The sequence below is a fragment of the Rhinolophus sinicus genome, linkage group LG04 (assembly GCF_036562045.2).
Source record: "Rhinolophus sinicus isolate RSC01 linkage group LG04, ASM3656204v1, whole genome shotgun sequence".
Taxonomy (NCBI): domain Eukaryota; kingdom Metazoa; phylum Chordata; class Mammalia; order Chiroptera; family Rhinolophidae; genus Rhinolophus; species Rhinolophus sinicus.
In genome coordinates, this window is record NC_133754.1 from 31,029,890 (window position 1) to 31,047,865 (window position 17,976).

Here is a 17,976-nt window from a genome sequence, read left to right on the forward strand (position 1 = left end):
ATATACGATATCAGAAGGGTAGTAGATTGGGGAAGAGGGGTTATCACTTTGTGAGGGGTATAAATGTCTAAATATTGTTTTGTACACCTGTTACTAAAACAAACAAACAAACAAAAAACCTTACTTTAAAAAAGCAACTCATGAAACTGCAAACGGTAGACTGAAATCTCTGACTTTATGGGAAGAGGAAATCATAGATAAATAACTAGGAATTAATGTGTTAAAATGAATGTTAAGAAAAAAAAAGAAAACTCTAAGTCTAAGACAACTAAATATGGCTAAAGAATGAAACACTAAAGAAACACCTTTAGAATAATTTTCTCATTTTATAACTTTGAATCTTTGGAACATTTATACTGAAATTTTAGTTTGATAATTCAATAAAAAAAGCATATTTCTTAACTTTAAAAGTTCAAAGATTTTAGAGAAATATGATACTTTACATTCTTTATAATCTCTTCAAATATTGTATACGCAGAATTTATGAAGAAAGGGATTCAAATAACAGAGAAAATATTTTATATCTACTGAAAGGACACTTAGTACATCCTCTACACTATGTATTCAAAACAAATCTATCAGTTTCTAAGAGCAACCTGATTTTTCTTGATGATTGACATACCTTGCAAAATGACTAGTCAACATTGAATCTGAAAATAATCAATTGATCTGTCATTTTTCTGCCTGTTAAATGTTGTCATCTCTGTAGTTAAGTCATTGTGACTATCTAAGGAAAATCAGATTTTATGACTGTCATACCGTCTCACATTCAAATGTTATTTGAAATAGTCAACCCCCCACCCATGCAAACAGAGACACACACAGACCCTTTTAGAATAGCATTTCTTCTTCGGAAAAGCTTACAGTTATAAATGCACACTATCTGAAGTGAGTAGAGACACAAGGGGCTGTAAATGTTTTCTGGATATGAGAAACCTGTGCTAGAAAAATTGTTAGTACCAAATTAAAAATTTTGGATTATTATAAATATAGATTAAAAATATTTTTCATATCTTCTAAGCAGGATTAAAAATCACAGTTCCAAAAATAGTTGGTACTGCCCCTAGTGTGGTCTTTATGCTTCATATGAGAAACTGTCTTTGTAAAACAGAACATTAAGCTTCTATGGCTGGATGTAAACCACCTCAAATACTTAAAAGTGAGCCAAAAAAAAAAAAAGAATGCTGTTTGGAGAAACTCTATATGTGCTACCCAGGATCATCATTCTAAAATGAATCTCAAAAATCTGACAAAAATCAGTATCGATTTGAAAGTTTTTTTTTTTTTTAAACTATCAAGATAGTTGAAATAGCAGTCTCCAAAGCATCAAATTGTTTAGAACTGGATTTAATTTTAATTATTATATGCTATTCTTTGTTTATATTTAGTAAAATTACCACAACACTTGTCCATAAAGTACTTTCTGCTGCCTTCAGCTCCCAACCATTATGGCTGTATGGAATTTATTTCAGATAGACAAGGCCAGTTCAACATTGTCACTGCATTTTTTTTTTCTAGCATTTCCTTTTGATTCTAAGAGTTCCCACCTATATGCTTACATTAGTCATCTATTCTTGCATCTTGTCCTCTGCTTTCATTAGAGCCCTTAGTTAATTGTTAATCATAATTTTTCTTAAATTCCAACTCTGATAATAAATTTCTGCCATATCTGAGACAGTTCTAAAGCATGCTCTCTCTCTTCCAATGGTATTTTTTTGCCTCCTAGTATGCCTTGTAATTTTTATTGACAGCTGGACTTGATGTGCTGGGTAAACAGGCCTATACTGTGAGGTTTTATGTTGTCTGGCTAGGAGTTAGGTTGTGTTTACTGTTTGCTGAAATTGTAGGTGACAGAGACTAAATTGTCCTCTGTGTCCTTAAATTGGCTTACCTGTTTTCTTTGGGTTTCCCAGAGAGATTTCTTTTTAAACAAGGACTGAGACATGCAGTTCTCTCCATTGTATTTACCGGTTATTATACAGGAGACCTACTGATGTGGTAGGAAGGTCTCCGGGAAGACATTATGTTCTCTAGTTCTGTAATTAGGTCATAGTGTTTTAGTGAGTATAAGCTCTGTGACCTTCGCTAGAGTTTATCAGTTGATTGTTTTGTTTTTCCTCCCTTAGGTGTAGCATGAAAGAAAGAGGTGGGATGAGGGCGGGTATTTCCTACATGTGAAAAGCTAAAGGGGGCAAGAATTATATACTTTTCTGCCCGCCAGATCTAAAACCCCAGAAGGTTTGGATCTGGTAAAATAAATTTCCTTTAGGATGTTCCTTTTAAAAAGAACAGTATGCTCTGGGTATATTTTAAATAGTTACTTTTCTCCTCCCCCTGCCAGAAGAAGTAGGGACTTTTCTCTAAGTTTTAGTGCTATAATCTGGTAGGTGTCATAGATGTAAAATTCATAAAAGTGTGTGTGTGTGTGTGTGTGTGGGGGGGCTCACAGAGTAGCCTCACCCTGGAATTTTTAACTCTCCAGCTTGTCCACACTGAGCCTCCAGTGATGTCAATTACAGTTTAAATTATCCTACCCATGTGTTTGTGTCTCCAATTTTTCGGGCAGCAGCTTTTCTTGTGACCTTAATTCTCTGAGGTATCTAAGAGTTGTTGATTTTCAGGTTGTTCGTCTTTTTTCTTGTGTGGATAGGGCGTAAAAACTTCAAGTTCCTCACATGTCCAACCAGAAACTGGAAGTCTGATTGTATTTATTTTCTTTTTTTTTTTTTTTTTTGAGGCTCATAAGAAAAGAAAAATGTAAATATATTAATACTATGTTTGTACTAATGATTAAGAATTTTCCCTTGAGAAAATTTACTAGAAAGTAAAAACTTTATTAGAAAATAAAATACTTTGAAATGTTGCATGGAGTGACAATCACAACACCACACACAAACATAAAACTCCCTATAGATAAAATACCTTATCCCAATTAAATGCAACTTAAGAACATCAGTGTCAATGATAGTCTCAAAGAAAATGCAAAGTCTTCCAAAACTTGGAAAAAACAAATAAACAAACAAACAAAAACAACCTCCAATCACTTCCAAAATAATGAGAATTATATCAGTATCACATTTATAGGAGCAAGCCAGGATGTATAAATATAATAGAGTAATAGTGTAAGGTGTTGAAGGAAAATGACTCAGACCATATAATTTTAGTGCCAGCTAAAATATCATTTAAATGTCAGAAAAAAATAAATATACCCTTAGGCAATCATAGGTAGATAGCAGAGAAGAACCTCTCTAGAAACACTTTCAGAGACATACTGCATAAATATGAGGAATAAATTCAGAAAAAACTTAATAAAATATGAGACACGTTTAAATAAATAACAATGAATCCTGCTGCTACCCAAATAAATGAATACCAAAAACAAAGTGCAATGTAAAATATATACAAAATAACACCAAAATGTCAAGATATAATATAATGGAAAATAGAGGTTGATGAGGTCAAGCAAATCTCTTCTCCTTTCAAGGAAATGATATACTGTTAAGTGTAAAACTCCACAGAAAAAAAAATAGGCATAAACATGAGGCTATTTCTTGTTTATGTCACATAAGAGCCTGCAGCCAGAATAGCCTCAGGAATATTATTGTAGCTGATTACAAATTCAGAGATCCAGAAGAGTTTCTCTATGGTTATATTGCGGTTTTCATGTTAGCAAATGGGGTTGTAGCAGATCCAAGTATCTTGTCCTCAATTGATATTATTGAAAGCAAAAAAACGGTGAGTTGCTATTTTACAGCTATTTAGGAAATTTTTCCCTAGCACAGTCTCCATTTCTGCATATTAGCCAGAAGTGCTTAACTTCAACATAATCTGAAAAAATCACTGGCAAAGAGAATGGAATGATGATTGATAATCAATAATCAATCAACATTCAGTTCTAAGACTTGGAATAGGTCCCATGAAACCCATGATAAGCCAGTAACTGAACAAAATTGGATTTCATATTTCATATATATATGAATCATGTATATATAATTTCTGAAACCAGCCACTCTCCAAGAATAAACACTTCTTTACTATAGAATGGCTGGCTACTCCCATGTCCCCTACCAACTTCCCTATAAATATACAAAAGGCAGAGTGGCAACACTGACCATATGCCTGATGCAAATGCACAGCATTGTGAGACGATAAGAGCCTAAGAAACTGCATGAATTTATCTGACTCCCTGACTCTAAGTTTCCCCCACAAATCATCCTTACACCTGCACTATGTGTCATTAGCATTGTCATGCCTGCCTTCTTACTCAGATCAATACAGACTGCATATTTTATACCTACGTGGCTGCCAACACTATAAGAAACAACAAAATAAGTCCTAACTGGCTTCCATTGTGACTTCAAACAACTGGAACTGATAAAGAAAATTTAAAATAAAATAAACAGGAAAGAGGATGGAAATTCAAGATGTCATTTGTTTATTTGAAATTTAAATGTTATAAAATAATCTGTTAAGCCTTAAATTCATCTTTTAGTCATAGGTTCATCATATTTAATCAAAAGAGAGGAATTCACATTATATTCTAAATATGTTGAAGTTACCATTTCTTTATAAAATGGGAATGTCTAAATATACCAACTGTAAATAATTTCCTAATAGATTATTAATTTTTTTGGACTTTATTAGTGTACAGGATAAGTTCTAAGTAAACACAATCAACACAATTATTTTTTTCTAGGGGACAACAATAAAGAAAAATATCAGTCAACATTTTATTTTAGTTTTCTAAAATGTTAATGTAATGCTCAAGTATCTCAAACATGTCTAATTTTGTGAAAAAAAAAGTCAACAACATGAAAAAATTATATTTTCCTGCAAATGGGAAAAGAGTTTGATATTGTATTTCCAAGTCTTTATATTAGTATATAGGCAGTAAACAATGAGATTATAATTATGTATTCTAGAGTAAAACATACTCATAGTTTAATCTAGTTTATACCATTTTAAGAACTGTATAACCTTGGGCATGTTCCTTAAAATCTGAATCTCTAAGAAGTATTTAATAAAGGTAATAAAAATATCTAATAGCCATTGAGTGCATACTACATCCCAGGAAAGACCCTTTCAAGTAGGTACAGTGATCATTATCCCCATTTTATAGATGAGGAAGCTGAGACACCAAAGAATTAAAAATTATCTAAGATTACACAGATTTTAAGTAGCAAAGCTGTGACTCAACCACTCCCACTTTGATTCCAAACTTCATGCTCTGAGCCACAAGTACACTTCCTTTTAATAATGTGTGGTATGATTATTAGAATTATTAAATAAGATAATGCATCTAAGTTGCACATAGCAATTGCTCAATGAATAGCGGCTTGCTCATTCTTTCTGTTATCAGCAATTAGAATTCTGAATTATTACTGCTAATATTAATATCATTTTTGGTTTAATGATGAGCATGCTAAAATATTCTTGTCTTCAGGCTAATATAATATTTCTAAAACGCCTGACATTAACATTGTAAAAGGTGGTTGACATAGTTGCCTCATTGTTAGGACTTGATTCTGTCCCTCTGCCTATTATTGTGGATTCTCTTAGAAAGAGGTACCAAACAGGCTTTTGCCAACATTGAACTTAGTAAAAGTATGGAGTAGAGACTGAGAGAGGAGGACAAAGTTGTGAACTACTCAAGAGGCAAATGGACCGGGCCAGTGATGGATTCAATATGAGAATAAGGGAGACTGGGGACTGAGACATACAGGACTTCCAGGGTGACTATAAGGTTTCTGGCTTGGGCAGGTGGATTATTAGTACAAGTAGCTGAGAAGGATGATTTCAGTTTTAGACATCTTGAATGTTTTGCTGCTATTGTATATAATGGAAGTAGTTTGGCAACTACACGACTGAAAAATTTGGAAACTACAAAAGAAAAATGTAATTATGAGGATAACCAACACATGAGTTACAGGGTACTTTAACTGGACAAAAACTGATACCACTCTGGTTGTCCAGACCAGGCAAAGGCTCTTTCTCACAGAATATTTATGGAAAATTATCCCAATTTTGTGCTCAGAAACTAGAAGAGGGTGTTCAGAAAATTATGTGCTCAGAAACTAGAAGAGGGATGTGGGTTCAATTTTAACATCTCCAATGTGAAATGTAGACATATTTACACAGTGGGATTCTGGCAGAATGATACAATTCAGGTTATAAAGAGAAACAAACAAAAAATTAGCATAAGGGAAAAAGAATAATAAATGGCATAGACCTAGGTTTAAGACCAGGATGCAGGGAGACTATGATATCAATCTTTAAAAGCGCACATAGAATAAATTATAGATCAGTGATAGGGGCTTATATGGCATTTTTAAAGTTCTGGAAATTTTACTATTTTTGCATATGCATTTTTTCCCCATGAACTGTCTATTTCCTTAGCAGTAAAACTCTTAAAAATAATTTCAAACTGATTTACTGCCTCATCCGAAAGGTAAGAGAGACATATTTAAAGATTTTTTCTTCTCCAAAGACAATTTTTAAGTGAGAAAGATTTGAGGATAAAACAAATATTTTAAAAATTATATTTAAAAATGTAGTTTCTCCATTTTTGTTCCTTTAGACTGTAGGATGAAATAAGGATCCCAAAATATAGTATAGATGTATATGTTCTTTCCACAATCTGCTTTCACACTCAGTTTTGTTTGGTGTGAGATTATGTTTATTCCTCTAATACAGAACTGATTAGGTGTGAATTCTAGCCTGGTAGCCATGTATTCACCTTTCATAAGGGTCTCTACGTGGCAATAGAAAAGTATTTGTTTTGGCCTAAGGGTTTTCTGAGTGTTATGAAGGTTTAAGAAAACAGGTTTTCCTGCAACTCGATTTTTTTTTTTATTGGTTCCCTCAGCCAATTGGTATCCTAATAAACTTTAAAATACCACTAGAGTTATTTTGTAAGGTTTTCCTGACCCCATGGTGACAAAAACAGAAGAAAAATGGTGGGAAAGAGGAAAGATAAAACTACAGATAACATTTTTTCCTGCGTGCAAACACATGTAGATTGTACTTTAAAAATATGTGCAAATGTTTACATGCAGTGAGAAGCTGATATGTTACTTTTATATTGCTGCATAATAAATTACCACATGTGTACAGCTTAAAATAACACACATTTATTACCTCACATTAGGTCACATCTAGACACCACATATCTGGCTCTTCTGTTGGTGTCCACTGGATTATATTCTTGTGTGGAGGCTGGAAGAATCCTCCTTCCAGTTTATGTAGGTGGTTGGCAGACTTTATTTCCTATGGGTATATGACTAACGGCCCTGGTTTTTTGCTACATGTTGGCAAGAGCCTGCCCTCAGATCCGTAGAGCCACTCGAAGTTTCTAGAACCTACCCAGAGTTCCCAGCCAAGTGGACTTTTCCAACATGGTCGCTTTAGTCAATGAGTCAGAATTACAGAATTATCCACCTGAAACCTATGTAACTTTATTAACCATTGTCACCCCAATATACTTTAATTAAAAAAAAGAAGAAGAAGAAGACAGGCTCATAGGGAGTCATCAGCTTTTTTGATTAACTCAAATCAGCTGAGTTGGGACCTTTATTACAGCCATACCTCAGAGATACTGTAGAACTCCTTTAAAATGAAGCATACCAGTTGCTAGATACCCGCAAGAAAGTGGGTATCACAATAAAGCAAATCATAGTCTTTCTGCTGATGAAGGGTCTTGCCTTCAATTTTTGAAAAACACAACATCTGTGGAGTGCAATCAAGCGAAGTGCAGTAAAATGAGGTAGCCAGTGTATCTGAAATAACTCCTTCACTTTTATCTTCAGTCTTCACCTGCCTGGCTCCAGATGAATATATAAAGCCGCCACTGTCTCACAGCTTAAATCATTTATATATGTTTAATGTGAACTGTAATCTGTTAATATAGTGATGCTTTAAAACCATATGTATGGTAATATATACGCGAAAGTTGATAAGTTAGAAATAAATCCACCAAACTGGCTCTTGTACACCTCCATCTGGGAATAACGTAGGAAACTTGAAATCAACACGAGCCAAACTGACATTTTTTTCTTACATTGAAACCTGATCCCCCTATTTTCAATTTCTCCATTGGAATTATTTTATATTAAACAAACCAGAGAATTATTTTATATTAAACAACCCCTGAACAGTTATATCCTTAACCTCCTCCTAAGTAAAATGTTCTGAAATATTAGCATGGAAAGTGCTAACTGTCATTGCTGGGCCTCACTCCCGCAGTGTCTGATTCAGCAGGTTTGGAGTGGGACCTAAGAATTCAATTTCTTTCAAATTTCGAAGTGATGCTCATGATGCTGGCCCTGGATCCCTCTGCCTGATCCAAGAGAATGCTTCAACTTAGGTTGTTCCACTGACAGGGGATAGCTGGTTAAAAGGAGGCCAGTTAATGGTTTCTCAGTGGTCAGGGGCTGAATGTTTTCCCAGCAGGACACAGGGATTAAGAGAATTGATGAGAATATTGCACTTGGAGAATTGAAGTATTAGAGGTAAAGACACAGAATCCCAATTGATGATGAGAGTACACGCTGACAGCTAGGGAAACAGCAGGCTAAAGAATTCACAAAGCTGTAGCAATTAGCAATAAGAGAATCTCTGGAAAAAATCACAAGCCCAGGGATACATAAGTATAGGAAATCTAGACAATGGGACAACCAGAGAGAATGGAGAGCTGCCAAAATACTAATTAGGTTTTAAGGAAATCTTTTCTGGATGTGGGGTGGAACAATGGAGAAGGGTGGGTAACAGGAGTTCCTAGACAAGTGAACATTTCTGAATTACACTCTTGTCTTCATGAGGCCCAGCACTGTTATGACCCCTGTATTTTCCATAAAGGTTTACCTTAAGCCTTTTTTTTATCCCCCCCTCCGGATTCCCCTGAATCCTGTCCACTTTATCAAAATTCTCGTCTTATTACAGTTGTGATATAAATTTTCATTCACAGGCTTAATCTCAGAACAAATAAATAGATATCTCAGTAACTTTTTTTCTACTACAGCACTTCCTAATTGTCACATTAACATAACTTGCTAGATTAATTTCTGTTCATTGTAACCTAAATAATCCAACACACTCTCTCAGCCTCACTCTCTTGGCCCTAACCAAAATGGAGTCTTGTCTGGACTCACTCAGACACACCTGCATTATGTAGCAGCAGCCTGCATAGCACTGGCTGATAATAAACAGATGAGAGCATAGTAGGGCAGATGGGATTCACTTTTACTTAATATCCATTCTAAGTGACCTATTAGAAATTAGCACAATGTTAAGACCAGATATTAAAACAGCAGACAGTGTTGAAATATTACAACAAAATCTAGTCATCACCAAATATTTAATCCCTTTTACCCTCATCTACCACCTGCCTACCCTCTTATCCTCTGGTAACCACTAAACTATTGTCTGTGTCTATGAGTTTTTGTTTCTTTATTTGTTTGTCTTGTTCCTTTGTTGTTTTATATCCCATATATCAGTGAAATCATATGGGTCTCGACTTTTTCATCTGACTTATTTGGCTTAGCACAGTTCTCTCAAAATCCATCCATGGTGAACATACAATGTGATATATAGATGGTGTGTTACAGAATTGTACACTTGAAACCTATGTAACTTTACTAACAATTATCCCTCAATAAACTTTAATTTAAAAAATGCATTAGAGAACATTAAAAGTAGACATTAACCCTCCAAACCCTCCAAAAAAAAAAAAAAAAATCTCATCAGGCCAGGATAAAAGAAAAGGCAGAATAATTTCTCAGGCAGAGGGAACAGGCTGGACAAATGTCCTAAAGCAGAAAGATTCTAGGCTAGGGTACCTAGAACAGCAGAAGAGATGAACAGTGGTAAGGAAGGGGCGAGGGAGGAAACGTGTAATGGAAAAGAGATGGTGTAGGAGCTCGTGGGCCATTGTCAGAACTTCGGCGTTTACCTCTTATACTAGGAGAAGGTGGTGTTGTTAGCAGAGGGGTTACACAATTTGTCTTCTTTTTAAAAAAAATAATTCAGAATGTAAAGATGAAAGAGAATGTTAAGGGATGAGCACGTTCCTTCACAAGGACTAGAAAGGGAATGTTTAATCAGATGGCTGTTAGTAAGCATGCAATCTAGATATGGAAAGTTATTATGATGAATTTGTTAGCCAGGATCATCAGCACATTGCAACTGGGTACTCTATTTCCAGTTACTGGGATTCAGCTGCCTGATAGATCAGAGTTCAGTTTATGTCTCAGAGTAACCTCGAGGTGGAAGGAACTGCAGCAAACTGACAAAATTATAGGTGTCGTTTAAATGGTGTTTCTCTAGTTATGCTCTTAATTTAATCCTCTACGTTGGCCCCATCTTCCAGGCCTCTTAGGCCCCTTTTTATTCTTCAGGTTCTCCCAGTTAGACATGCATTCTCATGCTTCTGTTGCTTGTTCTTCACTGTAGTACCATGATTAACTCCTATCCACTCCGCATAACACAGGTTAAAATATTCCTTTCTGAGGTTTTGCCCTAATCAGGTTCAGAAACTCCTTCCTTTCCCAGTGTTACATAGTTTACATCCCAATAATATAGCCTTTATGACATTTAATCTTATTTGTTTGACATGACAATGAGTTCCTTGAGGGCCAGGGATAATGTCTTACTCATATTTAATAAAACTCCCATGGCTACAAGGCATGGGAAATCACATTATGGCATTGCATTATATTAGAAGTAAATAAATATTTGGAACAGATGAGGAATGAATATCCATTTGTTGTTTCATGCAAATAGCATGACTTGTTATTCAGCACCTCATACTAGTCTGGCTTGTAACTTCCTCTAGTGAAATCTTATGTGTCACTGTGAATTACTAAACACAGAGGGAGCTGTTGTGAGTTTTCATGTGTCTCTTCCCAATATTTGCTCTCTGTACTCTAAATGTAGCTTGAGTTACTTATATCAAAGAGATTAATGATCTTATTAGAATTTCTACTTCTCTCTGGAAATCTTTAGTGTCCCATAAAATACTTTGTAAAATGTAAAACATCATGTGAATGCATTATTCTTGATTTTATTATTCAAAAGTCATATTTGCTGATTAATATTGGCAAGGCCATTGTTAAAAATGAATACATTAAAACATGAAGACTGACATGAAATTACATGGTAGATGATTTGTCAATTCTGACAGCATAGTTTTTTGAGACTCCGCAGAAAACAGTGCTCACGTAATCTCTCTGGATTATCAAGAAAATGTCAAATTGTATGAGGATACTATGATTAATAAAAGAGGGACTGGTGGTAAATCAGAAAGACTGCCAAGAAAATATAACTTCATTATTTCTGCCAGAGCAGTAGCATGCCTAAAAAAACCAAAAAACAAACAAACAAACAAAGAAACAAACAAACAAGCTTATGCACAGGCATTTGACTAATGTTGTATTCTGGCTTTGATACTATGTCCTAAAGAATCTAGACAAACTTGTTATGAGCATTAACAATAATTGCTTTGTTATGTTGTAATTTAATAATATTAATAAAGTATTTAAACATTAATCATCAACTATTATTAAAGAAAAAGAAAACTCAGAAAATCCCCCCTTAAGGGAAAAAAAATCTAGTACCTGTTACTAATATGACTGGCTATTATCAATGTTATTTATACCTTTGGCATGAAGCATATGCAACATTTGAAGAACATGTATTCTTTAAAAATGTGGAAATGCATTCATTTCTTCTTCTTTTGTTTTTTTTTTTAATGTTTTTTAATCCTATAAGTGACTTCCACTGTTTTTGTTCCACCTAGAGGGGAAAATGTGCCTGTTGTTTTAAATTAGAAAGAAACACTTCCCCATTTCATTATTATGCACAAAGAAAGGAGCTCAGAAAAATAAAAATCTAGTGAAGTAGCCAAGCCTTAATGAGTATTTGTAAATATGTCTTTCTGCTTTTGTAACTAAAGGAAGTAGCAGACTAGGGATATTAAGCTGGATTTGCTCTGCTGCAATTGAGACAGAAACATATTTTACCAAAATGTAAGGACTGGGATATATAATTTTACAAAACTGCTTCATCAAACTGCATATTTTAAATTTTTATGCATGTGCTGTTTGCCGTTGGCATACTTTCCTTTGTTACTCTATTTTTCTTTTTTTTTATAGAATTGTTCATGCATCTGTTCCCTTTTTAAAACACAGGCCACTGGAAGCATATTTTTTAACTGTCTGATAACTACTTTTATGTAATAAATTCAACTTATTAATCACACTAAAATGTTCTATTTACCTCTTTATCCAATGTGTCATAACAACATTGACTCAAGACAGTATCTAAACTATTTTGAGTACAACATATTGAAAAGCAGGAGAAACAATGGGTCATATGATGAAATTGTTTGGAAGACAGAAGACTAAACTTTCAATCAGAACTTAAGAATGTAATGCTGAGCGAAATAAGTCAGACAGAAAAAGCAGAGAACCATGTGATTTCACTGATATGTGGTATATAAACCAAAAACAACAAAAGAACAAGACAAATGAGTAACAGAAACTCATAGACACAGACAATAGTTTAGTGGTTACTAGAGGGTAAGGGAGGTGGGGGTGGGAGATGAGGGTAAGGGGGAATCAAATATATGGTGATGGAAGGAGAACTGACTCTGGGTGGTGAACACACAATGGGATTTATAGATGATGTAATACAGAATTGTACACCTGAAATCTATGTAATTTTACTAACAATTGTCACCCCAATAAATAAAAAAACAAAAAACTAATAATTTATCACAAAAAAATGTTATATAACATATTAATAATTTATTTGAATATTGACTATCACTCTAAACTTTAGTTTCACAATTGTTACAAGTAGATTATTCACATCCTAAAGAAGAAGACTAAAGACTTAAAATTTACTGAAAATAGTTTTGAATATTCAAAATATTTTTGAGAAAGATATATTTTATCATCCCGAAGAAATGCATTAAAGGGAACAATTCCACAGAAAGAAAAAAAAAAAAAAAAAAAAAAAAAAAAAAAAATATATATATATATATATATATATATATGCAACTATAATATATATTGATGTAATAATATGTAAAATATGATGGCCATCATTTCCCTTACTGATTGCTTCATAACAGATTAAAACACGGTCACTTAAAACAACATCATGTTATTTTCACATATTTGTGGTTCAGGAATTTGGACAGGGTTTGACTGGGGAATTCTGTTCCATGTAGCATTGCCAACGGGTCTATCTTGGTTGTAATCAGTTGTAACTGAGCTGGCGTGGAGTGTTCAAGAAGGCTTCTCCTCCCTATGTGCTTCTGTGGAAGAGCAACTACAAGGCCGAGGTAACTGTCGTTCTCCTTCTTTAAGAAATCTCAGGGCTTCTGCAAGTGCTGTCTCCAAGAAGGCAGTTAGCATCCTTACATGAAGGCTCAGAGGTTCAAAAGCATGGAAGTAGAAGATGCCAATTTTCTTACAGGTTAGGCCACTAATTGGCAGTGTGTCACTTTTACTGTACACTAACAATGAGAGTCACAAGTCAGCAGACATCAGAGGGAGGAGACAAAGACTCTCCCTTTCAGTGGGAGGAGTATTAATGAATTTGCAGCCAGTTTTAATCTGCCATAAACATGACAGCTCACATTACATCTTTTTGCTCCCTGTATTCCATACACACACACACACACACACACACACACACACATATGTATATATACATATATATGTATATGTGTATATATATTTTTTTTTTCAAAGCAGAAAGAACATAAAATGAAATATGTTTGAACTTGTATAATATATGGTCTTTAAGTACTTCCCAACTTTTATTATTTTTTTCTTGTGGTTCTCAATGACTGTGATGAAAAAAAAAACAACACCCTGAAACACATATTTCAAAACAAAATTAATTAAAATTTGGATTTGTTGTTACTTTTCCATTTCTATGTTCAATCATGGCTACCATAAGTACAAGAAAGAAACAAACACATAAAAGCAGACACAATGGAACAGAATCAAGATGCTAGAAATAAACCCATGCCTATACAGTCAACTAATATTTGACAAAGGAGACAAGAATACTCAATGGTGAAAACACAGGCTCTTCACTAAATGATGCTGGGAAAATTGGATATTCACATGTAAAAGAAAGAAACTATAGATCTCTGTCTTACACTACTCACCAAAATTAATGTCAAATGAAGTAAAGACTTAAATGTAAGACTGGAAACCATAAAATTCCCAGAAGAAAATAGGAAAAAAAAACCTGCTTGGCATGCGTCTTGGCAATGAATTTTCTGGATATGACATATAAAGTACAAGCAACAAAATTTAAAACAGACAAGAGGGACTACATCAAACTAGAAAGCTGCACAGCATAAGAAATGATCAACAAAAGAAAAAGACAACCTACAGAGTGGAAAAAAAAATATCTGCAAATCATACATGTGATAAGGGGTTAGTATCCAAAATATATAAAGAACTCATACAACTCCATAACAAAAAAGAAGAAAAAAAATCCAAAACAAAACACAAAAAAACAAATAATTCTATTACAAAAATGGGCAAAGGACCTGAATAAACATTTTTTCTAAAAAAGATATACAAATGGCCAACAGGTACATGAAAAGGTGTTCAACATCACTAACCATCAGGGAAATGCAAATCAAAACTACAATGAGATATACCTCGTGCTTGTTAGAATGATTATCATAAAAAAGACAAGACATAACAACTGTGGGAAAGGATGTGAAGAAAAAGGAACCCTTGTGCAATGTTGGTGAAAATGTAAATAGGTGCAGCCATGATGGAAAACAATATGGAGGCTCCTCAAAAAAATTAAAAATAGAACTAGCTTACCCAGCAATTCCAATTCTTGGATTATAGTCAAAGGAAATGAAAACACTATGTCAAAGAGTTATCTGCACCCCCATATTTATAGCAACATTGTTTTCAATTGCAGAGACATGGAAACAATTTAAGTGTCTAATGATGGATAAATGGATAAAGTGTGTGTGTGTGTGTGTGTGTGTGTGTGTGTGTGTGTATGTGTGTAAACAATAATTCAACTGTAAAAAAGAATGAAATCTTATCATTCTACACAACATCAATGGAATTTGAGAGCATTATGCTAAGGGAAATAAGCCTAACAAACAAACACAATGGTGCATGGTGCTACTTATATATAGAATCTAAAACTAACAAAACAAAACACTCATAGAAAACGAGATCAGATTTGTGTTAGCAAAGAGATAGAGTGGGGGCAGTGAGGGAATTGGATGAAGGTAGTCAAAAGATACAAACTTCCAGTTGTGAGACAAATAAGTACTGGGTATGTAACATATATACATCATGATGAGTAATTAACACCTATGAAAAAAGAAAAAGGAAACAAAGAAACAGAAAACCCTGTACATTAGAAGGGAAAACAACATCTTAAAAATTAAATTGTGATAAAAATGCGGAAGTGAAAAGTGAAGTGTGAGAACATGTATGAGTGTATATTCGTACACTGGCTTATATCTGAATGACACACAAATGGCAGTTCTGAAGAGGCAGAAATGACCAAAAATAAAAGATACAGAGAGCAAAAGATGCAAATGCAAGTAGAAAAGTGAATATAAGCTAGAATTTAAGCACTGATGTTTAGGATTTTCTCGTTTCTCCAGGTGGTATGTTAAATAAATTTTTAATGGACAAAATACAAGAAACATTCCAAAGACGTATTTAGTGTTCTGATGGCTCCTCAAAGTGACAGAGCTCCACTGAAATTGAAAGAGTAATTCAAAGAGATACCATCCTTGGGTGCTGGATATGACAGAGTTCACTGGATGCTCACGTCTTTGTTAAAAGCCACACAGCTCCAGTGAAAAAGAAAGAACAATAATGCAGAGAAACTGGAGATATAGACCATAAACAAATTCTTCCATGAGGGAACAGGTTCACATAAAAGACAAAAAAAAAAAAAAAAAAAAGAAGAAGAAAAACAAAACAAACAAAAAAACAGATTGGACCTCGCTGTTAATTTGGCAGAGAAATGGTAGCTTAAAGAACCGAATGAACAGATCTTAACACTTTGCAGGTGTCTGTTTCTAAATTGCTGAGGAAGAAACAGCCAACATTATTAATTGACAGCAATCCTTTTAAGTAGAAGAAAACAACATAGATTAATTGCTGAAATGAGTGGAGCCTGCAAACTGTCCTCCAAGTTCAGAAGAGTGAAACTAGGGATGACTAAAGCATCATGCACAGACTTCTTGAAAAATGATTATTTTGAGGTAGACATTAAAAGGCAGCAGTTAGAGCAATCTGGAAGGACATCCCAGCTGGGCAGGGTTAGATTATAGAATTTTACTGCCTCCACTGTATCTTACTATGTATATAGTTTCCCATTATCTGTTTGGAAATCAAAACAGTATTAAATAGAAGCTGTTTTGCATGACATTAAGTCCCTGGAAATTGCTAATTACCATTCAATTCATAAATATTAGCAACTGCCTATTCTGTATCAGCCTTTGTGATAAGACTTGGATTGATTAAAAAAGAGAAAAAAGTAAGAAAAATCTCTGCCATTAAGGAGCTTACAGTGTAATGGGAACCATGAAAAATCAAACCAAGAATTGCATTGCAAGTAAAAATGGCTATAAATATAACAAGAGGAGTGGAATACATATTATTGCAGTAGAGGGGATGTTTGCTGTGCTACAGATTTGGAGAAGGGTTAACAGCAGAGGTGATATGTGTGGCTTACTGCTAAACCCCAGGATCCTATATAGTTCCTGGCACCTAGTGGGGACTCAGAATTGGCATAATGAATTAATGAATCTATGACAACTGGTAAATGAAAGAGCTAAGACTGGAAAAATATTTTAAAACATTCATACTTGTAGTAAAGAGGTATGTAGTGGTGGTATGCTGTGGAGGCATTCTGTTAAATTAATAAGTATAAAGGCATAACAAAGAGAAAGGTAATGCATGTTGGAAATAACATTCAAGCACTGTGGTGTGGTTAGAGTACAGTAGCCTCCCCTCTTCTACAGTTTAGATTTTCATGATTTCAGTTATCTCTGGACAATCAAGGTAAAAAAATATGAAATGGAATATTCCAGAAATAAATAATTCATAAGTTGTAAATTGTGTGCCACTCTAAGTAGCATGATAAGTCTCTTGCCAACCAGCTATGTCCTGCTCAGGATGGGAATCACCCCTTTATCCCTGTAGTCATGCTATATATGCTACCCACCAATTAGTCACTTAGTAGCCCTTTTGGTTGTCAGATCCACTGTCCCGGTATAGCAGTGCTTGTGTGCAAGTCACCCTTATTTTACTAATAATGGCCCCAAAGTGCAAAAGTAGTGATGCTGGCAATGCAAATATGCCAAATAGAAGGTGCCAAGGGCCTCTTTTAGTGAAAAGGTAGATATAGCACAATAAGATATTTTGAGAGAATGAGAGATACCACATTCACATGATTTTATTGCAGTATATTGTAATAATTGTAGTTTTATTACCAGTTATTGTTATTAATCTCTTACTGTGTCTAATTTATAAATTAAACTTTATCACAGCACCTATGTACAGGAAACAGTACAGGCTACACAGGCATACCTCCTTCTACTCTCCTTCGCTTTATTGCTCTTCACTGACATCGTGCTTCTTACAAATTGAAGGTTTGTGGCAACCCTGAGTTGAGCAAATCTTTTGGTGCCATTTTTCCAACAGCATTTGCTCACTTCATGTGTATGTGTCACATTTTGGTAATTCTTGCAATATTTCAAACTTTTTCATGATTACATTTGTTATGGTTATCTGTGATCAGTGATCTTTGATGTCACTATTGTAATTTTTTTGGGGGGTGCTACAAACTGTGCCCATATAACACAGCAAACTTAGTCGTTTATCCTCTGACTACACCCTGATCGGCCACTGGCCCATTTTTCTCCCTCTCCTGGAGGCCCTCCTATTCCCTGAGACCCAACAA

At 34.5% G+C, this 17,976-nt stretch overlaps 1 pseudogene; it reads left to right on the forward strand.

Annotated features, from left to right (window-relative positions):
- Positions 1-17,976, forward strand: part of LOC109453079 (RNA transcription, translation and transport factor protein) — a 125,708-nt pseudogene that overhangs the window by 33,906 nt on the left and 73,826 nt on the right.